General features: G+C 38.7%; 1 protein-coding gene and 1 pseudogene across 2 annotated transcripts in view; both read right to left on the bottom strand.

The window, feature by feature from the left end:
* Positions 1-27,836, bottom strand: part of PRICKLE1 (prickle planar cell polarity protein 1) — a 127,021-nt gene that overhangs the window by 92,143 nt on the left and 7,042 nt on the right. The gene's annotated exons all lie outside the window — the stretch shown is intronic.
* The window catches only part of LOC141585169 (small ribosomal subunit protein eS1 pseudogene), a 34,574-nt pseudogene continuing 6,738 nt past the window's right edge, over positions 1-27,836 (bottom strand).

Below are 27,836 nucleotides of genomic sequence, written 5' to 3' on the forward strand. Positions count from 1 at the left end.
TTCATCACTTTTCTTATTCCCACTTTTACAACATATTTACCTAAGTATTACATACCAGTAATTAGCTTTTTCTTATAAGGGAACACAAAGATCATTATTTCAATGTTTTGTTGAGTTTCAAATGACACAGAGCTCAGAGCTGAAAATGTCCTCATTACGGCTTTTTATAGTTTAACACAAAATTTTGAGATATAACAAATGGGTATTTGTAAGGTATATACATTCTAAATATTTTAACAATTAAGAAATAAAAGTAACAGTAAAAAATAGCTTTTAAAAAAGCATCCCCTTAGAATCCTTCTAGAATGGCTATTATTTCTGTATAACATTTTCTTTATATACCACTTGGTTGTTCAGCATTAGTAATAACCTGACTCCTAACCCCAATGCATATAAACCTTCTATTATTCTAAGGGCCCAGAGAGTAAAAAGAATTATGCCTTTCACTATTTAATCATCAAATTTGATTTTCTTTACAAATAGCCTGAGGTTAGGTCTGTAATATTATGTATCTCTTAATTCCACTTTGAAGGTAAGCAAACATTTACCACCTCACTCAGCTGCTAAATACAATCCATATTATTTTCTGTAATTCAGGCATAAAGCCCTATTGATTATGTGCAAACGGCCACTTACTAGGTTGCCTTGAGCAATTGGTTGTTGAATTCAGTGAATGAGCCTCTCTGGCCTTGAGAAAGGCAAAAAGCTACAGACTGCATTATAGCCCTCTCCCTGAATAAAGGGTTTCAATGTTTCCCAAGTCCAAGGATGAAGTCCCAAAAGTCTGTGAGGCCAGCAAGACCCTGGAAGACCTGGCTCCTCCCCTCTGCCCTATTCCATCACAAGACACGATCATCTTTGCTCTTTCTGATAACAACCACCACCATGATAATATCTATACAGGGCCTAAGTATTTTATATAATTCATTTAATCCTTATGACCACCCTGTAAGGGAGGGATTAGTATTCTTACTTTACAGATGAGCTTCACTGATTTTCTGGAGATCGCATACTGGTATCTAAGTGTCATGGCCAGGGGTCAAATACAGGCTCTCAGGTTCCAGGCCTGTGCTCCTGGATCTAGATCCTTATTCAGAAACAGGATCCAGTACGAAGTAGGCCCTTAATGAATATTTATTAAGTGACTGAACAAATGAATTTTATAATTAGTCAAGAAGTTTACATGGTCAAGGTGATGATTAGTCAAGAAGTTCATATAGTCAATACCCAATTTCTTAACTTTCCAATTCATGTACACGCATGGTAGGGTGCAAACAAGGATTAAAATGGTAATGCAAAGATACAGGTTTTTCAAGTTTGAATGTTCTTCACAAATAGTTTTGTGCTTTGCTCAACAACCATTTCTGAGCACCTACAATGTGCCAGGTACACAGACTAGAATGAGAGTCTGCCCTGCCTTCAGAGAGTTTATGGCTTAGTTTAGGACAGAGACCAAGGAATGAACCTTTAATTCTATTTTTTTTAAGCTACAGGTTCTCACCATCTTGCCCTGGTCTGGAACTCCTGGGCTCAAGTGATCCTCCTGCCCCAGCCTCTCAAGTGGCTGAGACTACCACCCTTGCCCGGCTCAAGGCCTTTACTTTTACCAGAGTGTGTCTGGTAAGTGCTTCTCAGTGATAGGAAGATATGCACCTAGCTAAAACAGTGGTTGAAGGCTTTTAAAATATAGTTTATTCAATACATATGCATTATCCTTTAAACTTTTGTGGACCGGCCTGGGGACAGTGCCTGGACTGAGGAGCAACTCAGTAAGTGTCTGTTAAATAGATGAAAGAAGGGCCAAATGAAGGAAGCAAGCTAACTCTATCTGGTCACATTGTTTGGGAAAGTGCATTTCAAATTCTAAATAACTTGCAAGCTCAAGTAGCTCGCTCTGTGTACAAGTGCAGAAGATAATCACTGGTTTGCACCCTCCCTCCCCAACATATGCTGCCCTTAAAATTTGGGTGAGGGGGAATAAAAAATTAAAATAGCAAACAGAACTCCTCTCTTCCTTTCTGAAAATGCTCTATTTTTAAAAAAGGTCCACGTTCATCCATTTAAAAGTTGTTTTAGGATTTAAAAGGCCAGGGTCTATGCCTATGTTATCCATCATGCACAATGCATGGAACACTTGGGTGATTACAATTCTGAGGTTTCGGTGGGAGTTATCTTGTTTTTATTAAACTGGCAAATCAAAATTTTAGGTTTCATGACTGTTTTATGTAACCATGCAGAATTTTTCCCTCTATATAAAAGGCTCCTCAGACACACACTAAGCTACTCATTCCAGAATCATCACAATCTTTTCAATCAAAAAGTGAACAGCTTTGACATTTTAAAATAAGAGACTGTCGCTTTCGGAATTTGATTAGACTATTCTAATAGCAAGCTAGAGTCATTAACATTGGCTTTTAGAGAGACACTTCACATGCTTAGTAATTGGCACATGGGAGTGATGACAGCCTCCAAATCAGGTTTCCAAGTAAGATAGTCTTTATCCAGTTGTCTTTAAAACTGGATAAAGGCATGTTTACACACAAGCCACCCACTAGAAATTTGTTTCAGTATTGTTTAACCACTCAAACCGTACACCTTCATAACACATTGGTGCTATTTTACATCCATAAAATGTAATACTTAAACCTTAGATCCATGCATACATATTCTCATGTAAAAAACGTAAAAGATGTTCTGTGAAATATTTATGCCACCTTAATTCAAAAGTAACACATACAAGTGCATTTAATAATCCTTCTCTTTGTCCATTATTACCATGAGCGGTGTAAAAGGGAGGGAACAACCAATCATTTGTTAATGGTTTGGTAGAGAAATGCCAGGTTAATTAAAACAACAACAAAAAAGGCACAATGTTTCCTAAGATTTACTACCATTTTATGGAAGGGCAAACTTTCTTTAAAATTCCAGATGTGAAACTGCCTTAGGAAAATTCCGATGCTGCTGTGGAAAATGCAGTGAAGGTCTCCAACAGGACCCTGCTTGCCCCTGGGTCCCCCGGCCGGTGTTACCCGGGGCCAGTGGATGCCAGCTCTGAGGGGGTGCTGGACCACAAGCTCACTATCTTTGAGCTACTAAACTATAAAGCAACACTTTCTTTTAAAAGTCTTCTAGAGAAAGTAATAAAGTGCTATTTCTCAGCTTTAGTGACCTTACTTTATTTCGAAGAACATTTTTTTTTTTTTTTTTTGGCAGAGGAGCTAGAGCTGAAAAATATGGTTGACAGTGTAAAAACCTCAGCCAAGGGGCACTACAATCAGAAAGTAAATGACACTGTTCAAAGAACAGGTATATGGAATTAGTCAATCTTCTGGAGTCAATCAAATCGCAAACAGGCAGGAGATTAAAAAAAGAACAGCTGGTATTTAATCAGATGAACCAAATTTCACGATTGTATAAATTTTTCATTTACAAGTCCTAGCTTTCAGGCTGCAATATAGAGTGTAGATTTCTGTAGAAAATTAGGAAGTTGTATTTACTGAGGAGTTTAAAAAAGGAGCACTTCCACTTCCAAAAAGAAAATCAAAGGACAGAGAGCTCAGGCCTCTGTGAAGGGCTAGACATGCATCAGAATTTCTACACAGAAATCACTTTTTCTTCCTGTCCCTACCAACATATCTCATTTCAAACTGTTTCCTGGTGGCTTTTAGAAAACAGTATTAACCTGTGTAAGTCATGTGAACTCTGAGAGAGCTACTTTGATGTCAAGATGCTTAACTCCACCTTCCTAATTAACATGTACCAAAGTAAAGCCCACTCAAAACTTGCCATGCTAAGGGAAATATCCTAGTTTCTTTTCTTAATTTTTTTTTTTTTTTTTTTTTTTTTTTTTGAGACAGAGTCTCACTTTGTCGCCAGGCGCCAGGCTGGAGTGCAGTGGCACAATCTCGGCTCACTGCAACCCCTGCCTCCTGGGTTCAGGCAATTCTCCTGCCTCAGCCTCGTGAGTAACTGGGACTACAGGTACACACCACCATGCCCAGCTAATTTTTGTATTTTTAGTAGAGACGAGGTTTTACCATGTTGGTCAGGATGGTCTCAATCTCTTGACCTCAGATCCACCCGCCTCGGCCTCTCTTTTTTTTAATTTAAAAAAATTATTTTTCAGAGACAGGGTCTTGCTCTGTCACCCAGGCTGGAGTGCAGTGATGCGATCATAGCTCACTGTACCCTCAAACTCCTGGATCAAGCGATCCTCCCACCTCAGCCTCCCAAGTACCTGGTAATACAGGCACGTGCCACCATCCCCAGTATATTAAAAAAAAAAACAACTATATATATATATATATATATATATATATATATATATATGTTTGGTAGAGACGGTTGCCTCACTATATTGCCCAGGCTGATCTGGAACTCCTGTGTTCAAACGGATCTTCTGCCTTATCCTCCCAAAGCATTGGGATTACAGGTGTGAGCCACTGCACCTGGCTTAGTCTCTCTTACTTTAAATACAGGTATCTGACCTATCCCTTGGCTCTGGTATTGAGTCTACCTGATTTGATTGATTAAACGTGTCTTCATGAAGTTCTCACAATGAGGAAACTTACAATCCAGGAGTGAAGTCGGAGCCTGTGCTGAAGGGTTTTTTATATGATACAGAAATTATAGGCAAATGAAACAATCCTATCATGTTCCCTAAACATTATTTCACAAAATCAATGTGCTAACCAAAAGTTCTCTGTATACTGGAAAAGAAACAAACGGGAACCAGCTCTTCAAACTTAAGGTAAAGTATTAAATATTTAGATACCACAGATAATGGGAAAATCTACTTTAATTATTATTATTATTTTTTAAAGACACAGTCTTGCTCTGTTGCTTAGGCTGAAGTGCAATGGCGCCATCTCGGCTCACTGCAACCTCTACCTCCCAGGTTCAAGCGATTCTCTTGTCTCAGCTTCCTAGTAACTGGGACTTGTAGTCCCACCATGCCCGGCTAATTGTTGTATTTTTAGTAGAGACAGGGTTGCACCATATTGGTCAGGCTGGTCTCGAACTCCTGACCTCAGGTGATCCACCCATTTCTGTCTCCCGAAGTGCGGGATTACAGGTGTGAGCCACCGCACCCAGTCTCCTTTAATTATTTAGGTATTTACATTCTCTGACATGAGTATTAAACCTTATACCATTTCTATTATCTGGGACTATTTGTTAGACAGGGTGGAAAGAGAAAGAGAATATGTGATCCAATTTTCCATTAAAAGTTAGCATTTATTATTTCTATATTTTATTCTGGACTAGGCAGGTATTTACTTTTGTTCTTTGTCATGGCTGATACCAGTATCCCCAAACCTATCTCATGTATGGCTACTACTATTCACAACTAAGGTTAGATGAGCGTGGATGTGCATCTGATTCTAGAAAAAAATCATCCCTTAAGATTGGCAGCTCAAAAGCCCATCTTCATGCAAAACACACACACACACACACACACACACACACACACACAAACACACAAAAAAACCCCACATGCTCTATTGGGAGTTCTCATAACTAGTAATCATGTTGTTAACTTTGGTTAATAACATAAAAATTATTAATAGAGTCCTATCCTCAAAAGGAACAAAAATATCTTACAGGACTTGTGATGCCTGAAATGCTATAAATCTCTGAGGACAGGTTATAACCTTCCCTCTTCCCTGAGGCATTTGTCACAATCCCAGACAAGATTAAAAAAAGATAAGCCTCAGAAACTTTTGAAGATATTAGAAAAATCATGTTAGGGAAGTGACTTAGAGGTTAGACTTCAACAAACCAACACCCTTCAAATGTCTACCATTAATAATAAACTGTCATCTGCTATACCAGGATGGTGGAGACTGAGCCAACAAGGGACTATATATTTAGTAATAACCTTTATTCTCTTTTCCCTTTGTTGTTTGTATTATAAGGGAAAGATCTATTTTTAAAAATAACACAATAGAAAAGCGGCAAGTAGACAATGGCATTTTTCACTAATGGACCTTTCTAACCACTCCCCGTCACTTCTCTGACCTTCTTTCTTCTACCAAACTTTCTGATTACTCCACCCAAGTTTTTCTCTTGAATACGATTTTTTTCTACTCTATTCAATTGCGGGTTTTGTAACAGTCATAGAATTACTTACTGATGGCATTTATCATCTATGAATATGTGTTTTCAAATGTGTAATTTATTGTAGGAAGGTTTATTCTGCCCAAGAATTTATAAACTAATTTGGTTCAAATTTAAAGATTATCTATTTTTTAGGGCTCAAAATAGTTTTTAAATACAGGCTAATATGCCTGTTACAGATCCTCACCAGAGACTTAATCAGAGTGTACAATGAAATGTATCTTATTTTCCATTTTAGATGTCCATCTTTAATGATAATGACTCAATGCTTACATACAGTAACCACGAAATACTTGTGTTCAGTAACTTTGAAAAGTCATGTCTAAGACTGGTAAGGCATATTCCCAATTAAAATTGGGAATTTGTCAGTCATTGAGCTGTCATCTTATGGCTACTCCAAAGAAAATAACTGAAAATGTGATATTCCACTCATTTTCTTTTCTTTTCTTTTTTCTTTTCTTTTCTTTTTTTTTTTGAGACAGAGTTTTGCTCTGTTGCCCAGGCTGGAGTGCAGTGGTATGATCTTGTCTTACTGCAATCTCCACTTCCCAGGTTCAAGAGATTCTCCTGCCTCAGCCTCCTGAGTAGCTGGGATTATAGGCGTGTGCCACTGCACCCAGTTAATTTTTGTATTTTTAGTAGGGACAGGGTTTTACAATGTTGGCCAGGCTGGTCTTAAACTCCTGACCTCAGGTGATTTGCCCACCTCAGCCTCCCAAACTGCTATGATTACAGGTGTGAGCCACTGTGCCCGGGTTCAAATCGGTAAAAAGGCAAAGCTATCATATTGTTTGTGCAGTAGAAAATTAAAGTGCATATGCTAACATGGTAAGAGTATGAAAGGAATGATTAGGACAGGGAAGGAAACCTGACTAGAGATTGAGTTAAAGATAACAGAATTCAATTTGAGGGTGTAAAAGACACTAATAAACATTTTTTAAGAGGCAGAGTCAAAATATATTATTTACATATTAGAACTAAAGGAAGGTAAGAAAAGTTGTGGATGTATTGAAAGCAGCTGATAAAGTACTACTGTGAATACCAAAACAAAGCATCTCTGGAAGAGACTTTAAAAATAAGAAAAACTTAAAACTAATATAATGAAAGAAATGAGAAATGATTATAAGAAAAAAACCTGAAGATGTGAAGATTCAATAATAAGTTGACAAGGAAGAACCAAAGCAAGACAAAAGACCTGCAGACAGAGGCACAAGGATAAAATTTAAACATCCACTTCATAATGTGGAGAAGAGATGTGAACATTATCTGAAGAGTGGCTTCACTATCCTAAATCACAGAATAAGAAGAAAAAGAATTGTATAGAGGTGGAAGAAACTATAGTTTTTTACTGCCCTGAAATACTGGGCAGTAATAAAGACATAGCTTGCATTAGAGTTTTGGCAGATTTAATTTAAAAATTTAAATTGTGATCAGGACAATTTCATGGTTCTGGAAAAAGAGCTAACTGACTGCCACAAACAAAAACTTGCCTGTGGCAAGCAAAATTCCAGCAGGATGAGTAAGAAAAATACTAATTTATTTTTTTCTCAAACTACATACCTACTGAAGTATTTTTTAAGTGTTTAATTATCATGGGCATATAAATGTTGCATAATATTGGAGTTTAAAAAAAACTTATCTTTTTTGGTGGCATATATCTGCAAGACAAAGAAAAATCCTGATCAATTATTTAATATTTAAATTAAGTACACACAGGGAGAATATATAATATATCATGCAAACCAGTACATTTTTAACATACAATGGGTACAGTTAATGATTATGTTGAGATAATGGGCACAAACCACAATGTAATTTCTAAAGTGAAATATCATCAAGGAAAGTTATCATGCCATCCTTCTCCCACTATGAAAAATGTTTCTTTCTGGCCAGGCACAGTAGCTCATGCCTGTAATCCCAGAACTTCAGGAGGCCAAGGAGGGCAGATCATGAGGTCAAGAGATAGAGGCCATCCTGGTCAACATAATGAAACCCCATTTCTACTAAAAATACTAAAAAATTAGCAGGGTGTGGTGGTGCATGTCTATTCCCATCTCCCGGCTACTCGGTAGGCTGAGGCAGGAGAATTGCTTGAACCCGGAGAGGGAGGTTGCAGTGAGCCAAGATCACACCACTGCACTCCAGCCTGGTGAGAGAATGAGACTCCATCTCAAAAAAACAAGAAGGAAAAGAAAAATATCTCTTTCCAAAACACTATTGAAATCTTTCTTGAGGTTGTATTTTAAACTCTAGGAATACCAACATTTCTCAGATTTCACTGAGGTATTCGACTAAATATTTTTGGAAGACTTAGTTCTAAAAGAATTCAATTATTACTATTTTTTGGGTCAATCTCAGAATTATTTGGATTCCTAAGTCCTAGTAGAATGTAAACAAAAGCAAAAGGATATGCTTACTGTAGTGTATCCAGATGCAGAGCTCAACACCGCTGGTAATAAAGAACAGTAACTCAATTATTGCAAAGGGGATTAACTTGTATTTAATTTGCATTTATTTAAATATGTGGGGGTAGGAACACTAGTATTAGCAAACTGAAAGTAAACAAAGATTCCTAAAAAGAGTTAGCATATATATCACGTGTTTAAAAACATTATTCCTAGGTATCTGAGTCTGTGCCATCAAGGACAAACACACATATTAATAGCTTAATTGTGTTCCCAGATTCACAGAAATCTAAGTTGCCTGTGGAAATTCCCAGAGTTCTGGGAGTAGTGGCTGTCCCAGTGCTGGGGAACCCTGGCCAGTACAGCACAACTGGCCTGAAGCTTGAGGAGAGGAGAAGGAAAGTGGGGCAGATATCAGTTCTGGAAGTTTTAAAACAGGGGTTCTTTAAACGGTAGTCAGCCCAGCTATGTCGGAGGGATTGGGGACAGCAGTGGATGAAGGAAGGATCTGGGGTCACATTGAGAACCAAGAAACTTAAGAAAGTACTTCTCTCAAGGGGGCTGTGTTTTGGGGAAAAGGAGAGTACAGCAGGGGATGTGGGATGCAGCTGTCCTACCCCAGTCCCCCGCCCCAAATGGGTACTTTTTCGAAGGTGATAAAGGCTATGATGAACTGGCATTTAATAAAGCACAGGGACAGGGAAAAGGTAACCAAAAAGGGAACCATTTCTATGGATTCACTCCCCCCAGCAACCAAAGCAGCCGTACAGAGCTTGGCCAATCCTTGGGGTTTATCCATTTGTTTGGCGTACTTGTTTACATCTGCTTTTTACTTTTGTTAATTGCTTTTCATCCACATCCAGTTTCCCTATCTTCTTTCTCTCTCCGTTTTTTTTTTTTTTTTTTTTTTGAGACAGAATTTTGCTCTTCTTGCCCAGGCTGGAGTGCAAGGGCTCCATCTTGGCTCACCGCAACCTCCGCCTCCCGGGTTCAAGCAATTCTCCTGCGTCAGCCCCCCGAACAGTTGGGATGACAGGCATGTGCCACCACACCTGGCTAATTTTGTATTTTTACAGGCGGGTGCCACCACGCCCGGTCTCTTTTCCTCTTTTTAAACCAGCACCGACCTCAGTCGGGATCCCAGAGGCTGGTGAGACAGGAGCGTGCTGAGGACACACTGGGCTAAGGGACTGAAGGAAGAACCACACTGACCTCTGGGACCTGCGAGGGCTTTGTTGCAAGTCTCCTGCTTTGAAGTCTGATTCGGTGACTACTATATTCTCCTAAAATGAGCCAGAACAAGGAACTGGAGATGGGAGGAGAGGGAGGAAACATGTGATTGCACCCTGCAAGATATGGGACGATGGAAGGCAGCCTGTGTGGCGAGATGGTCAAAGGCCGGGGAGAAAGCGGCAGGAGGTTCAGAAAGGGGTGCAGAGCAGGCTGTGGAGGGCTCTTAGCAGAAGCACATTTGGAACAAAGATGTGATATCGTGAGATCCTCATTTTGGACAGATCACTCTGCTCTGTGGAAGAGCCCAGAAGCCTGGATTTAGCCGGGTAACTGAATGGGATGAAAGAATGGAGAAAAGGGGGAAGCTGGTTCCAGAAATGTCCAGGAGGCAAACTGGATGGGACCCATGGTTGAAAGAACGTGGAAATGAGAAGAGGAGTTAAGGATAACATCCAGGTTTCTAGTTTGAATAACTTGGTGGTTGATGACGCTACTGACTTAGAAGGATAGAGACGGTGGAGAAGGTTTGAGGTTGGATGATGGCAAGCAGCAACTGGAGGGGGAGGTGGTTGTGAGACAGAGAGGACTCCAAATGCGGGCCTCAAGCAAGCTGGTAGAGTGGACCAGGCCTGCGTAAGAAGACCTGGATTCTGAGCTGGCCGCTAATACTCAATAATTGTGTGACCAGGGATCCTCCCAAGCATTTGGAATCTGTTTCTTCACTTATAAAATGAGACAATTGACCTACAGGTTTTCTATTAGGATTAAATGAGAATGTGTGTAGAAGTGTTCTTAAACTCTGAACCTTTAATTAAACTTCTTTCTCTCTCTTCCATCCATCAAACATTTTGTGCTATTTCAAGCAGGCACCAGAGATAAAGAAGTGGACAGTGACTCACTGGGGTTGATACCATCATCAGGGTCTGGTGTCCTAAACTCGACTTTTTACTTGAGAAACATTTATTTACTCCTCAAGGAAAGAATTTTTGAGCCACTATTATATGCTTGGCTCTAAAACAGAAAGTCTTAATACTGTAATTGTTTTCCTCAAGGACCTCAAAGTTCAGGGTACAGAAAATAAAACGTATGAGGGGCAAAGAAATGATTAAATATTGATTATTTAATATTACTATTTTAAATAATTATTCACAATGGAACTAAACTGGCCTCATAGGGGGATCAACATACCTTAACAAAAAGACCAGCAGATTGAGCCTTTGCACCCTCCTCTAAAGCTCCTTATGCCAAGTATACAGAGGTTGTCAATCCAGACGATCTATTGATGGATCAAAGTTCCTTGATGGATACTATCAATTATTGAACAAATAGTTCCTGAATACACATTCTGGGCCAGGTATTCTTTTAAGGGCAGGATACCCTTTTTAATGATCTCTAATATTCCCCCAAAGTCCTCACTGACTCCTTATGAATGGGCTGCACTTTGTGAACGTACTTTATAAAGACTACTACGGAACACCGGGCATGGTGGCTCATGGCTGTAATCCCAGAACTTTGTTTGGAGGCCGAGGCGGGTGGATCACGAGGTCAAGAAATTGAGACCATCCAACATGGTGAAACCCCGTCTCTACTAAAAATACAAAAATTAGCTGGGCATGATGGCGCGCGCCTGTAGTCCCAGCTACTCTGGAGGTTGAGGTAGGAGAATTGCTTGAACCCAGGGGGCGGAGGTTGCGGTGAGCCAAGATCGCACCATTGCACTCCAGCCTGGGTAACAAGAGTGAAACTCCGTCTCAAAAACAAAACAAAACAAAACAAAGACTACTACCGTACAGTCTGCTATAGAAATTTTCAGTCTTGCCAGATGATTATCTCTGGAGTATTTCTCAAATGGAATTAAACTTTGGGTGTGTGGTTATTTTTTTAAAATACTTCAATTTTTTCCCCAAATCACATTCATCTCTACCTGTAGTACAGGAGCAAAGATATCAATGTCCCAGAGAGAAGATGAGAAGTATAAGCCTTATCTTCTTTAGGTGGGATATGCATTCCTCTCTAAACACATGTGCATACACACAGATGAAGATAGCTCATGGAGAAAAATAACTCATGAAAACCTTCATTTCCTTCTTCACAATCCAATCTTTATAATTCCCGATAATGTGTAATTTGCACAACTTTAGTGTTTCATAAATGTTCACTGTGAATGGAATCTGGTCCAATAAATACCTACCTGGATATAAAACTAAAGAAAATAAATTAACATATAAATCATCCTTGAGATCTGTTTTCAATCTGCGAATATATCTAGCATTATTTTCACTATACCTTGAAAAATGGGGAACACTTTCTGCATTATTTTATTTTATTTTACATATTTTTTTTGAGATGGGATCTGGCTCTATAGCCCAGGATGGAGCTCAGTGGTGTGATCTCAGCTCACTGCAGCCTCTGCCTTTCAGGCTCAAGTGATCCTTCTCACTCAGCCTCCCAAGTAGCTGGGACCCACACCTGGCTAATTTTTGTATCTTCTTGTAGAGACTGGGTTTCACCATGTTGCCTAGGCTGGTCTCAAACTCCTGAGTTCAGGTGACCCTCCCACCTTGGCCTCCCAAAGTGCTGAGATTGCAGGCATAAGCCACCATGCCCAGTCCACACTATTTTAAATAACAAAAATCTCATGGTGTAAATACTAACTGAGCAACATAAGAAAGCAGATAGGGTAAGGTGGCAAATACACTTGATGAATAAAATGAAATAACTGTAAGCAGTACTTTCAAACAGTTCATCTCAGATCAGCAAGGCAATTTTATTCTATTGTGTACATCTTAAAAACCATTATAATTCAGAAGAAATATACTTTTAATTTAACTTGTTTTTATAGATTTAGGGGGTACAAGTGCAGATTTCTTACATGCATATATTGCACTGTGGTGAAGTCTGGGCTTTTAGTGTAGCCATCATCTGAACAGTGAACATTGTACTCAATAGGTAATTTCTCATTCTTCAACCCTCTTTTACCCTCCCACCTTTTGTAGTCTCTGGTGTCTACTGAAATGTATTTTTTGATATAAAAATGATAAGAAGAAAGAAAAAAATCCATATTCCATAGTCCCATCTCTCAGAGACCAACACAGACATACCAATACACAGTGAGTGCATACAATTTTCCATAAAATAATGATCACGCCATATACATACTGGTCTATAATCTGCCTTTTCCACCTAAATATGTCCTGAGTATTCTTTCATATAACTTTACCTCTACCTCTTTACTTTTAACAGCTGCATAATTTTTCATTTTATGGACATACCATCATTTTTTCTCTAGTTATCACATCCTGAAAAAAGCTCTCCAATGGCATCTTAAAATGTAAAGTTAAAACAGGTATTAAAATACTCAGTATTTAGTTCAGCAATGGACCTTTGAAGTATATATGGATATATGGAATCATTTTACATTTCGAAACAAAATTCTATAATGTGACATTAAAGTACATAATACCTGTAGATTTGCATTTTTTGTGACATAGAGTTCAAGCCTAAGTTCATTCAGAACAAAAGTGACTGCTTTTAGGTAATGCATTTAAGAGGAAATGTCATTTCAAGTTTGTTGAAGACTGCCATCTAGTGCCTCCTTTCTTCCTGTTGGATGTGGAAAGATTTCTGTGAGCAAGTCGGCTTAAGGATATTCTATATTTAACTATCTAGACTCATTAACTCAGGTTTTTATATACCAGTAACCTTTTTCAGCTTGTATGTCATTCTTTTGGTGCCAGCTGTGGCGATTAAGGGAATCAACTGCACTGTTTCAGCAGTCTTAGAGAAAAAGTGAGGCACAGATTGAAAGAAGCAGTCATTTATCTTCCTTTGCTGACCTATACAATTAAACATGACCCTCAAAACAAGACCAATTAACTCCTCTGTAGTGACATAATCTCTGGAACAGATGGATCAATAATGGGAACATATCACTCCACTAGGCTTCATGTTTAAGATGAGCTCTGTGGCACTGGGAAATTCTGCTTGGGATGGTATAGCTGAAAGATTATGTCATCAGCTAAATAGCACAGACTCTGAAATGAAAGATCTGCAGCAGACACCTGCTACTGACTAGATAGTCACTAAGTGACCCCTGGCACTCCTTTGTGATTCAATTCAAAATCAGTGTCCTAGCATGATGTTAGGTGGCACTGTGCTAATGGACAAGTAAACTTTCAAGAAAAGCAAGGCAAAGTATGTCTCAGCCTTACAGGCTCATTAGCCAATCTGAATTGGAATGGTGCACGACACCTGACCGGTTATGTCCACCTACCTGAATTACTTTAGATGTTTCAATTAGATATCGCTCCCTTCTTTGAGTCATAAATTATTTAAGTTTCACTGTGCACTGTTAAACAATTGTCATACTCTGTGCTTAAGTAACTACCTTCCAAATGGAGTATGAAGTAATTTTGTGATAAAATTCACAGAAGTCCTAAAGTATGAAAGCAGCTGAACTGGTTTTAGATAAAATTCCATCTGGCAGCTCAACTGATCAAAACATTTGTTTGATTTCAACAGTTCACAGAATTATAATTAGGCAATTTGAATGGCACCCATATTTCTCTTTCTAGAAAACACCTAGTTTATTCGTAAGTAAAATAAATCCTTCAGGAAAGTTCTTTCATAGCTACTTCAGTGGATTTCCAAATTCAAATGTACGCCTTAAAAGCAAAATTCCTGGGCTGGACATGGTGGCTCATGCCTGTAATTCCGGCACTTTGGGAGGCCCACACACGTGTATCACCATAAGTCAGGAGTTTGAGACCAGCCTGGTCAACATGGAAAAACCCTGTCTCTACCAAAAATGCAAAAATTATCCAGGCATGGTAGTGGGTGCCTGTAATCCCAGCTATGCGGAAGGCTGAGGCAGAAAAATCACTTGAACCAGAGAGGCAGAGGTGGTAGTGAGCTGAGATCGCACCACTGCACTCCAGCCTAAGCCACAGAGCTAAACTTCGTCTCAAAAAAAAGTAAAAGTTCCGTATTCATAAGTTCTTGAAAATTATTAAATTATTATATAATTGTTAACATATCTAATCAAAATAAAGAAGAAAATTTATTTTAAAGCAACTATTTGTATATCTGGTAGATTATTTTTATAAGCATTTACATATTTATGTCAACAATAACTCAGTTTAATTTACTATGCAATAGTTTGTGTGAATTTAACTTTGACCCCAAAGGTTGTCTGAATACAAAACTTTTAGTTTTCTAGGCTTTATTACACAAATCCCTTCAAATTGCCTCTCAGATTCTGCCTTCATCCAGCCACTGAGAAACAGAGAGTAAAATTTACCCTATTTGAACTGTGAAAGGAGGTAAACATAATGAATGGTAACTTTTTTCATGTGTTAATATTATAAAAGAAAAAAATGCAACTATTTTGGACTGCTCTATATCATAGATTTTATATGAGTTTCAGGGTAAAAAAACCAAAAGATCAATAAAAGGGTCTTATGAAGAAGTTTTACAGGAATAAAATTGTCTCCTACTGGAATAGGCTATTGTCTCCTCCAAGAGACTACAAAAAAAAGCGCTAAAAAACAAAATCGTTGAAACCAGCCTACAGAAGGGTAACACTGTCCAGCACAAATACAGGCTGTGGTTAAAGCTGGGGAGATCCTAGCCTCACCCTGCGGCCAGTTTGGGACTGGTGTTGTCTGAGGAAGCAGATGAACTCCCTGGTCCTAGGACTTGGGCTTGGAAACCAGCAGGGATTTTGATGGCTTTTCAGACCCACGTCACAGACAGGAGCTTTCACTTGTTTCTATGATGCAGGAGTATGAACCCCTACTAGGAATTCAGGTGTCCTGGGTGTTCTGGTACTGATAGTAACACACAGCCTCATGAAAGTCATTTATCATCGCTGTGCATCAATGAGCTCATTTGCTATAAAGACTAATCATCTTTTCTTCGCATTTCAGGGGTACCTGTATGAGTACATGCCCCAGCCCTGCCCCACTACATAGTGAAGTCTTGAAGGACGAAGACTGTGGGTTACATCTTTCATTTTCCTTTAACCCCTTTCTTGTGATATAAAGGACTATGTCTCTATTATGTTTCTTCAATAACTATTTGTTGAATGTATAAACGAATGAATGAGAGAAATTTTAAGGGTAAACAATTTGGGCAGATTTCACAATACAATTAACCTTGAAAGATATGTAAACATTTGCAGTTTAAAAAAAAATTATTATTAACATCCCAGATGATCTTCATCTCTACTTTGGAACATTTAAGCACAAGAACATTGTTTAAAATATATCGCTAATACTTGTTGTTTTTAAAATAACATGCTTATAGCACACATTTTGAAAAACCTGAGAATGGCATAAAAAATAAAATGAAGGCTCAAGGCTCATTTTATGTGTAATTCTAGCATTTTGGAAGGCTAGGTTGGAAAGCTCATTTGAGTCCAGGAGTTTGTGACCACCCTGGGCAATGAAGTGAGACCTCATCTCTACAAATATACATATATATAAAATCGGCGAGGCATGGTGGCATGCACCTGTAGTCCTAGCTACTCAGTAGGCTGAGGTGACAGGATTGCTTAAGCCCAGGAAGGCAAGGCTGCAAGTGAGCTGTGATAGCACCACTGCACTCCAGACTGGGCAATAGAGCAAGACTCTGTCTCAAAAAAGATTTTTTGAAGAATAAAATTATACCCATTCCTATTTTAAAGAACAGGAAACAAACCACTACTAACATTTTGCAAATACAAAATCTTACATAGAGTTAGTAGGTCCCTCAGGCAGAGCATCAAATCCAAAGCACAAAGGTTTCCTTAGATCCAGGATACGGTCCTCAGTTTCTTGTATGTTTTAAAAAAACTATTACAAATCAACTAATCCAGTGAGTTCCTTGGGCACTGGAGGAATGTTTCAGCCTAAACAAACTTAGTTGTTTCTGATTGCTAATCAGACTGTACCCATTTTCACTGAAAAATTTCATGGCTAAATAAAATGCTCTGTGGAGTAGTTGACTTGAGAAATAAGAGTAACATCTGAGGGCTGCTTTGAAATATTAGAGCAAAAGAACAGAACCACTTCAATGAGCACTGCCATCAAGCCAGGATCACTAAACGATGTGCTTGCCAAACAGACCAACAGACAAGAAGTCCACGTGAGACAATTCTATGTTGGGCTGCTTGAGAGGCATACTCACCAACTCCTCTTCATTTTTCTCTTTATTGATTCAATTTGGCCAACTGCAATTCTGATTATAGCATTCGTTGTCTTTAACTCACAGAAGTTAAGGTGTTAGCTTCTATAAATAGGCAATTTAAACATTGTTCCCAAAGATTGGGAGAGAAAGTATTTTTTTTTTTTTTGAGACTGAGTTTCGCTCTTGTTACCCAGGCTGGAGTGCAATGGCGTGATATCAGCTCACTGCAACCTCCGCCTCCTGGGTTCAAGCAATTCTCCTGCCTCAGTCTCCTGACTAGCTGGGACTACAGGCACTCTCCATCATGCCCAGCTAATTTTTGTATTTTCAGTAGATGGGGTTTCACCATGTTGACTAGGATGGTCTCGATCTCTTGACCTCGTGATCCACCCGCCTCGGCCTCCCAAAGTGCTGGGATTACAGGCGTGAGCCACCGTGCCCGGCCCGAAAGTATTTCATTCTAAGATAAAAGTAAGGCAAAGCAAAGCATAAAAGCATAATTCTTTTTGTGTTGTTGTTATTATTTTGAGACAGGGTCTCACTCTGTCGTCCAGGCTGGAGTGCAGTGGCAAGATTTCAGTTCACTATGGCCTCCATCTCCCATCCCAGGCTCAATCAATCCTCCAACCTCAGCTTCCCCGTAGCAGGTACTATAGGTGGGTGTTGCCACACCTAGCTAATTTTTGTACTTTTGGTAGAGATGGGATTTCACCATGTTGCCCAGGCTGGTCTCAAACTCCTAGTCTCAAGTGATCCGACCGCCTTGGTCTCCCAAAGGATAGAAATACAAGGCATGAGCCACCGCACCCGGCTGAGCAATATTTCTTTAAAATTGTTACGTGTGGTGGTGCATGGATCATTGTGAAGTTCCCTAACAGAGCCAAGGAAGTCGTAATTTTGTCCAAATTTAGGACTGAGAAGAAAAATCTGCTATTACTTATTTATCAGCGTTTGTATAGACTTCTCCTGTTTGTGGTTTTTCAAGCTGTGTTGAAGGAACCAGGAACCCCACATGGCTGGAAGGAGAAAAGGGAGCTGAGGGATGCGGTTATGGCCACCAGCTTAGGGTTGCCAGGTAAAACACAGGATGCCCAGTTAAACTGGAATTTCAGATAGACAGCCAATAACTTCTTGGGGACATGCAATATTTGGGATACACATATACTAAAAAATTATTCATTATTTATCTGAAATTCAACTTTAGGTATCTTATATGTGTGTTTGTAAATATGGTTGCCTTATGGCAAACTCCTTTCCACCTCCCAGCAAAAGCAATCCTACTTTACATGCCAGGGTTCCAGATAATCTTGTGTTTGAGAAAAGTATTCAGCAACAAAAAATAGTTTGAAAACCACTTTGCTATAAAAATCTGGGAAACACTTGGAACCCCACTGTCTGTGCACTTTCCATCAATAAATCAAAGTACGTCTGGTTATTGTGAAAATTAATTAAAGCTTGTAAAGCTCTTTGAAATTGGCATGTTCAGCCACATATGCTACAAAATATTTATCACATACCAGACTGCCTGAAAACATACTGATTGCTCAGTGAACAACTAGATGGCAGAAATTCTCAAAGATGTTAAATCACAATTTTAATATTGCCACATTGAAGAATCACATACTAAAACAGACCCTTCCCGCCTAAGAAGGCAGAACCTTTCAACCTAAGAAGTGAGTTTACCTTCAAAAACAAACAAACATTATTTGCTTTTAAAAGTACAGTATTTATACTGTTGTGGAGGTTTCTATCAGCTGAATCATAGGTTTTTGTTGTTGCTGTTTTTTTAAGCAGGAGTTCAAGACATAACAATCAGGAAATGAAGAAAATAGTTCATCTCCTATGAGACTATTGTCTACTATTTCTGCTTGGTAAGGTTTTTTAATTTTATTTTTTAAGACTAAAAAAAGGTTTTATGAAAACAAAACAGAGATACCAACACAATAAAACACATCTGGAAGCCACTTGGTGACATTCAGGCTTCTTTTTTTTTCCAACCATTAACTTTCATGGAAAACTCTTACAGTACTAAAGCAAATGTCATAAAAGCATAACATTCATTATATAATGTTGTCTAAACACTTGAGGCTGAAATTCAAACCTGGCAGTGAAACTAAAGAGTAAATAAGTTCAGATTGTACCAACCTAACAATGAAAAGACACAAGTATAAACACCTGGTAGGCTGGCCAGGTGAATGGAATATTTAAGAAGGAAAGCAGATATGTTACTTAGAAGCTTAAGGCCAGCCACAGAGAAGAAAGACAGAATCACAATGAAAGTTGCCAAAATTCATATCGTATTTCTGATTTAAACTGATTTACAAAGGTGGCAATCAATCCCTAAGAGCACAATTAATCTTATGGCCAAACAGAAAGACTTACAATTCCAGCCCAGTTCAGTGGCTCATGCCTGTAATCCCAGTACTTTGGGAGGCCGAGGCGGGCAGATCATCTGAGGTCAGGAGTTTGTGACCAGCCTGATTAACATGGTGAAACCCTGTCTCTACTAAAAAAACAAAAATCAGCCAGCAGTGATGGCACACACCTGTACTCCCAGCTACTCGAGAGGCTGAAGCAGGAGAATCACTTGAACCCGGGAGGCAAAGGTTGCAGTGACTTGAGATGGCGCCACTGCAATCCAGCATGGGTGACAGAGCGAGGCTGTCTCAAAAAAAAAAAAAAAAAAAAAAAGAAAAGAAAAAAGAAAAAGACTTACAGTACACTAAGCATCATGTTTGTCTAATGGTTCCTGCCTTTGTATACACTTTTCCTTCTGCCTAAACTGGCCCATTCTGCCATTCTGATAACGGCTTGGCCAAAATCCTACTTAGTCATTAAGACCCAGCTCAGTCGTCTCTTCCTCTTTGAAGCCTTCCTTACTAGTCCACACAGAACAAATAACTTCAGGCTTTGCTTCTGTGCTACTGCTATATCCAGTACATTTCTCTATGCCTGCCTTTACAACAACATATTGTCTGTAAGTGCTTACATGCCTTCCTCCCTTACACAACGCTGAGCTCTTGAAAAACGGAACCACTCCTATGTAATGTTTGTATTCCCAGAACCTACCTTAATGCCAGGCAAGCCACAGGCACTCAATAAAGGAGTGTTGAAAGGAAAATCATCCCCCCAAATTGAAATAAAAATGGGAAAGCTTAACATTAAATGGTTAACCTGGATTTGTAAGTGCAATTTCTCTTTATTTTTCAGAGAAGAGAAAAGAAGGCAGAGAATATGCAAAACAGCTCCCATCACTTTGAAGTGAATAAATGGTTAGGAAGAGAGGCAAAAGATGAAAGATTCTGTAGATCCATTTAAGGAGTGAGAACAACAGAAAACACTGTGAACTGCTCCTAAAGCATCTCTGCAAAAGTGTGCCAACTATACCCTGGAGCGCTAGCCTCCAGACCAAGGAGTATATGCGACTTTATTTCTGTTCCACCCTCTAACAGTCTGCTTAGAAGACCCACAAAGGTGTCATTAAGAAATGACATGCCTTCCTGCAGAATTTTCACACAGTCATTACCATCTGATAGCGTTTGATCTTTGAGTCATGGTTGAAGTGACCCAGATTCAAACTGGTGGTTATTAATGTCACATTTATTAGTTCTTCCTATTGGTACAGCATTTCATAGCCACTTACGAATCTTCTGGGAAACACACTATGGCTCACTGCTGTGTTCATCTGAACAATTCAAAAACTTAATCTCAGATATAAAACAGATAGTATAATGCTTCCTGGGGGGCCTCTTTTAACTTTGGGTGCAGCCTAATTAAAATGTGAACAAGACCTGAAGTCCTAAGAATTTGCTGAAAAGTGTATGATTTAATTAATTACAACGCTACTAAAAGGAACATCCAGGCCAGTAGGTATGGTAACATATGCCAACATGTGTTATCAAAGATTAATATAGGAAGAGTTTCACTACTTACTGCATATTTATACCAGAATTTATCTGGGGAGTTTGGAAGATAAGAAAGTTATGACAGTTATTGAAAATATTAGAAATGGACAAGGTGTCATGGCTCACGCCTGTAATCCCAGCACTTTGGGAGGCTGAGGTGGGCAGATCACTAGGCCAGGAGTTTGAGAGCAGCCTGACCAACAAGGTGAAACCCTGTCCCTACTAAAAATATAAAAAAACCCCAAATTAGCTGAGTGTGGTGGTGTGTGCCTGTAATCCCAGCTACTCGGTAAGCTGAGGCAGGGGAATTGCTTGAACCCAAGAGGCGGAGGTTGCAGTGAGCAGAGATCGCACCACTGAACTCCAGCCTAGGAGACAGAGTGAGACTGTCTCAAAAAAAAAAAAAAAAAAATTAGGAATGCAATTAAAATGAATGTTAGGTTATTTTTATTTTCCAGCAAACCCTCTCTAAGTCTCCCAAAATTAAATCCAATTTGGTCAACAGGCACACACGTTTTAAACACAATTCTAATTACTGTGCAGTGATACAAGTGAACATGTTGGTTTGAGTACTACTTTTAAAATTTTCCACATTTCCCAGGTATAAACATAACAGTCACATTTGTAATTTTTAGTATAAACATAATTATGCCACTATTGTAATAACATTAGATTAATAATTTACTCTTTAATATCACCACAATTTTTTTTTTTTTAGCTGTCACATTGAACTCTAAGGTAACCTATTAAACCAGACTTTTGGTCAGGGGAAGTATATGTTCTCTTAGGTTTTTAAAACATAGCTATTGTTGAATTTTAACTGGCCACACTGCATAAAAAATAAAGCTATAAGTTGCACCTGGCTCATATGAATACTTCTGAGTAGACTGTTAAAAAAAATTCCAATGTGGGATTCAGGTAGTGAAAATGATGAGACTAATAACAACACTACCAGCTCACATTTGTTATTTATTATCTATCCCCCTGAAGTTATGACCTCCTTATTTTTAGAGTCAAGTACATTTTGAGCTTAAAAAAATCATCAGGCCCTCCTCACTTTACAATTGAGGAAACTGAGGCATAGAGTGGGTAAGAAGTCCAGAAAATTATGTGACTCATCCAAGATCACATACATGTTATTAGTGGGAGATGCAATAATTATCTAAAAGCATTTAACAGAGAACAAACATAAGCACAACAATATTTATGAAACAATAAAACATCATCAAACAATTTTGGATAAGCTACAAGTGCTTGCTTACTTTCCCTTCCTGTTTTTTTTTTCTTTCTAAAAATTTAACTGCAAACATTCCTTTATTTAGGAACTGCCAAACCAAAGCTCCTTAGGAAGCTGTGTCTTGAACTAAAAGGCAGTTTCCTCATCAGTACACTGGGATAACCTTGGTTAGACCTAGAAAGATGCAAGGAAGATAAATGAGATAAATCTGAAAGTGTTTTACATACTTTGGAGGTATCAGTCTTATTATAGTAAAGAACCCCCATGTTAAAACATGGTAATTTCTGGATAAATAAGTTGGCTCAGATTTTTAATAGGAAAACTGACTTACTGCCAATTTAGCTCTGGAAATTGAGACATTAAAATAATAATTTCAAGCAACTAGGTTTCCTAGCAAGCTGGTTGAAATCATTTTGAGGATTAGCTTTTCACCTCTGGAATTTAAATCAGGAGATTTTTGGAGGGAAAGACAGTCTGTCATCCATGTTTTAACATACATGGCAACACCACAAGCCCCTCTGAAGATTCTACATCTATTTTTTAAGGTTACAGAGTGACATAGGTGTATTATGAAGAAGGAAGTCACATAGCTTCCTTGTTGCAAATATTTAATCTTCTATTAATACAGTATCCCTTTGCCAGATAATTATATTTTATTGATCATGCAATGATCAATAAAAAGGGTGTGGAAAAGGAAGGAGGGTTATTTGACCAGCATCTTTTCTCCTCTTCTACCATGTTCCTTTGGCTTTATTTAGATAAAAGAGTAAACAGCTGAGAAACTACACTTCAGCTAGGGAGAAAAAAAATAATAAAACCACAAAATTCTCCAAATAAAATATCTCTGTCTCCTTTCTAAAAAATTTTAGATAAAAACAGAATACTGGCTACTATTTGTCTTTATTTTTTTTTGAGATGGAGTTTCGCTCTTGTTGCCAAAGCTGGAGTGAAATGGCGAGATCTCGGCTCACAGCAACCTCTGCCGCCCGGACTCAAGCGATTCTGCTGCCTCAGCCTCCAGGATAGCTGGGATTACAGGCACACGCCACCATGCCTGGCTAATTTTTTGTATTTTCAGTAGAAACCGGGTTTCACCATGTTAGCCAGGCTGGTCTTGAACTCCTGACCTCAGGTGATCCACCTGCCTCAGCCTCCCAAAGGCCTGGATTACAGGCATGAGCCATTGCTCCTGACCTTGTCTTTATTTTATATACAACATTGAAATGGCAGTAGACAAAACAGTACAGACGCATCTTCAGGGAACAGGTAGCTATCACAATAAATATCTAACAGTGCTGTGAAAAAAAGTACAGAAGCTTAAGAGGATTGAGGGGTATTGGATGGTGACTCAGAAAAAGCAGGGATGCCGCTATTTTTTACAGGGTGACCAGGGAAGGCTCTCTGAAATCAGATGACTTTTGAGCAGAGACCTGAAAGGACAGAGTGAGCTGTGATCTCACATGTCTTTTTAAAAAAAATATTAGTTTAAAGTTCAGTACAAACAAGGAGGTTTGCTGTGAAACCTCAGGAAAGTTAAAACTGCAAATATTAAGGCTTTATACAATACCCTTTGAACCAGCTCTCAATTTATTTCAAATGATCCTTGAACTGTTTAGCTACAGTTAAGTATTTTTCCTAAAATGCCTCACAGTATTTCTTCACAGAATAACTAAAAGAGAGTTTTCCAGTTATATATGCAAAAAACCCAGGTAGATAATTCGGGTAGAATTTTCCATTCTGAGACCCTGATTATTTGATTTGGCAAAGAGCATACGGTAGAAAGAAGGTGCTAAAGCTAGCTGATTTTGCCACTGGCCATGTCTATACAGTGTAAAAGTTCAAAGGAAATTGGATAGTTAGCCAGATTTCAGAATGGTGAGTTTTAAAGTTCTTCTTCTTCTTTTTTTTTTTTTCTCTCACAAATAAGACTTTTTATTTGCCACTATTATAAGTCTGAACTTTAAACAGATTCTTGGACTGGCGGTTCATCTCCATCAGCTCGTTCAACTTTAGCAATGTCTCATCCCTGGTGGCTTTTCCAGAACCACTGCCTTCAGCATGAAGCGCCATGAGTTTTCCCAATTCAAACTTGGGCTTCTTCACCTTTTTCACTTTTCTAACAAAGACATGACAGAGAGAATAAATAGACTGGCAAGCCTTTTCTATGTCTTTTCCAATGCTGTCTGGAATCAGTTTATTGACCCCTTCTTTCAAGTCATTTGTCTGCACCTCTCGGGTCATGATTTCCATCATCTTCTTCCGGATTTGGTGGACCTGTTGGTGCTGAGCGTAAGAGTTCTTCCGTATCTGATTGTTGCATTTTTTAGTAAAATCAACACAGAACAGTTGAAGCAAGTAACCATCGGTAGTCTTGACATCGACATAAGCTTCAGTCATTGTCTGCCATTTTTTGACCATGGAACATAGTTTGTCACGGGTAACATCCATGCCATGGAAGTTAGGCAGTTTTTGCCCTGAACATCTTGGATAATCAGCTTGAATTTCCTGAATGCAACTTCATCATTCTGCAAATCAGAAAGACTAACTTTAAACACTTGACCCTTGAGGTCATCAGATGCAATTTTGGTTCCTTGGGTCCTGGTGACTAGCATCTTTCCAATATTTTTCGTACTGAACATAGCGGGTGCTTTCACATCATACCAATCTTTCTTAGAAAATGGATCAGCCACTTTCTTCTTGGCTCCCTTTTCACCACCTTTCATAAGGCGCTTGTTCTTGTCAACCGCCATGGTGCTACTGAGAGAGCCCAAAGGGCGGAAGTGCAAGTCGCGCAAGAATTTAGGCCTCAAGTTCTTCTTTTAATTAAAAAACAAACAAAACAACAAAAAAACCTCTTCCAAAATGGCAACCAACAACAATAAATCAAGGAAAGTAGGTATCCTATGTCTTCTTTATTATTACTATTATTATTATTTGAGATGGAGTCTTGTTCTGTTGCTCAGGCTGGAGTGCAATAGTGCCATCCCAGCTCACTGCAACCTCTACCTCCTGGATTCAAGCGATTCTCCTGCCTCAGCCTCCCAAGTAGCTGGGGCTATCGGCGCATGCCACCACTCCCAACTAATTTTTGTATTTTTAGTAGAGATGCGGTTTCACCATGTTGGCCAGGCTGAAACTCCTAAACTCAGGTGATCTGCCTGCCTTGGCCTCCCAAAGTGCTGGGATTACAGGCATGAGTCACCATACCTGACCCCAGATATGTTTTAAAACCTTTATAGTGATTTGGCCAGATTATATTTCTTAAATTGACACAGAAAATTGAAATTCATTCATTCAACCAATATGGATGCTTGAAAAGTGAGGAAACACAGGACCAATTTATTTTTCAACAGTACGTTAATTCTACTTTTGAATAATATGCTCAACATCTTTTTCTGTCAACTTCCAGCTATGTTTCCAGTTGAAGTACTTCCGAATGTAAAGCAATGAGATCAGTTGTTAACCTGGAGAAAAATATAATAAGTGTACCGTGGAGTATGCCTAAAATCTGGAAACTGAAGGAATATAATGTATTTATTATGTTTTTTTTTCAGATAAACAATTATGCTCATTGTTTTAAATTTGGAGATACTTTGTGTGAGAGGCATTTGGAAGTTGACAAAATATATATTGAGGATATTATCTGTAAACACAACAGTATATGTATTTTTAAGTTTCTTGACTTCTTGGTCTCCCTGTATTTGTCAAGTGTCTACTATGCGCCATGCACTGTGTTAGCATGGGGTATGCAACGGTGAACAAACATGGTTCCTTGTGATTAGCATCTACTCACAGGCACAGAACACAGATTGTTCATTTCCAGGCTAAAATGACATCTCTAATATTTTGACAGCAAAATATCAATGACTACTTTTAAGCAATAAAAGCAGTCATTAAGAGTGAATGAATGAACGAAACAGGAAGGAAGGAAGTGGGGAGAAAAGGAAGGACGGAGGGAGGGAAGGAAGGAAGGAATGATGGAAGGAGGCAGAAAGGGAGGGAGAGAGTGAGGAAGGCAGGGAAAGGAAAAGAAAAAAAAAAAAAGAAAGGCAGGCAGGCTGATAATTCAGCCTAGAAGAATTAGAAACACGGTTTTGAGTGAGAAGGATACCTTAGACATCACCTAATTTAATGGCTCAATAGCAGTTGTGCATTGGAATCACCTGAGGAGCTTGTTCAAGCTAAAAGTGCAAGATTGTACCCAAAATCCACTGCATTAAAATCTGTGTATTTGTATTTTGAAAGGCACCATCCTCTGCTTCAATCCTCTGATTAATATGCACTGATCTAATCTAATTTTCTCATTTTATATATGAAGAAAATGAAGCCCAGAGAGGCTGAGAGACTGGCCCAAAATCACATAGTTATTGTACTAGTCTGAGTTTTCTGGTTTTAACCCAAAAAACTGTTAAAAAGAAAACTGACCTTTTGTGTACTATTATAGCACTTCCCTCCACTACTGTCTATGTTGGGATCTCTACTTGAGAAAAGACAGGATAAATGGACAAAGCAGTTCATTAAAAGTTATGGAACGAGGCCAGGCGCAGTGGCTCACGCCTGTAATCTTAGCACTTTGAGAGGCTGAGACGGGTGGATCACTTGAGGTCAGGAGTTCAAGACCAGTCTGGCCAACATGGTAAAACCCCGGCTCCACTAAAAATACAAAAATTAGCCACGCGTGGTGGTGTGTGCCTGCAATCCCAGCTACTTGGGAGGCTCAGGCAGAACAATCTCTTAAACCCAGGAGGCAGAGGTTGCAGTGAGCCGAGATTGCGCAACTGCACTCCAGCCTGGGCAATAGAGGGAGACTCCATCTCAAAAAAAATAAAAAAGTTATGAAACTAAAGCAGAGAAGTCAGTATCTACAGGCAGCACAAACAGTAACAAAAAAAGACCCATCATATACTGTCATAACCTGGTTGCTTCCCGCCTAAACAGTCAAATCAGGCTAGTATAAAACATTCTCATGGAAAAATCATAATTCCTATCAGTTTCTCATTTCAGCACTGCAATGAATAATAATTTTTGTTTCCATGGGTAAGGAGGGGGAGAAAAAAGACTGATTTTTCTGATTTATTCCTTAAAATTCAGAAGGTTAAAAAAAATATGTTCCCAGTACCTCAATATGGAGAAAGCCTGGTCTGCTTTTAACACTGTTGGCAGTACTTGAGGACACGTTTTTGGCTATTAGCCTGCCAAGCTGTTTAAGCTTATAGAAGGCCCACAAATGGAACTTGTATGATTAAGTTAGTTAAACACAAACATCTTCTCTGTATATTTTATTCCCTCCTTTCACATTCACATGAAACATAAAAGGCTAAAGCAATTCAGAACTAGGTGAGGGGGGCAAGTTATTTATCACTTCAGCTCCTTTCTCAAGGCTTGTGTAAATAAGAACTGGAGCAACTCAATGAAATTATTCATATGATCCTTGCAGTGAACAAAGCTTAGCATCAGAAAGCAGTTCAAAATTCCTAAGAAGCATATGTATTCTCTTACAAGAAACATCTGTGATTCTCTAATGCACTTCAGACCTAACTTTATCTCTTTCTAAAAATTATGTAACATGCATACACTTCAAGCACTGAACATACTTATTAATTACATAGTCACAGAAGAATGTAAAATGTCACCTTTTTTTGACGTACGTTATAACACGTATTTCAACACTAGAACACTAAGCAGTCTTCTTATATAAAATCTAACATTCTCTAAATGATTTGGAAGAGATATTTCAAAGCAAAACAAAATACCATGCTATATAGCGCAAGC

This window comes from Saimiri boliviensis, chromosome 7 (genome assembly GCF_048565385.1).
Source record: "Saimiri boliviensis isolate mSaiBol1 chromosome 7, mSaiBol1.pri, whole genome shotgun sequence".
Taxonomy (NCBI): Eukaryota; Metazoa; Chordata; class Mammalia; order Primates; family Cebidae; genus Saimiri; species Saimiri boliviensis.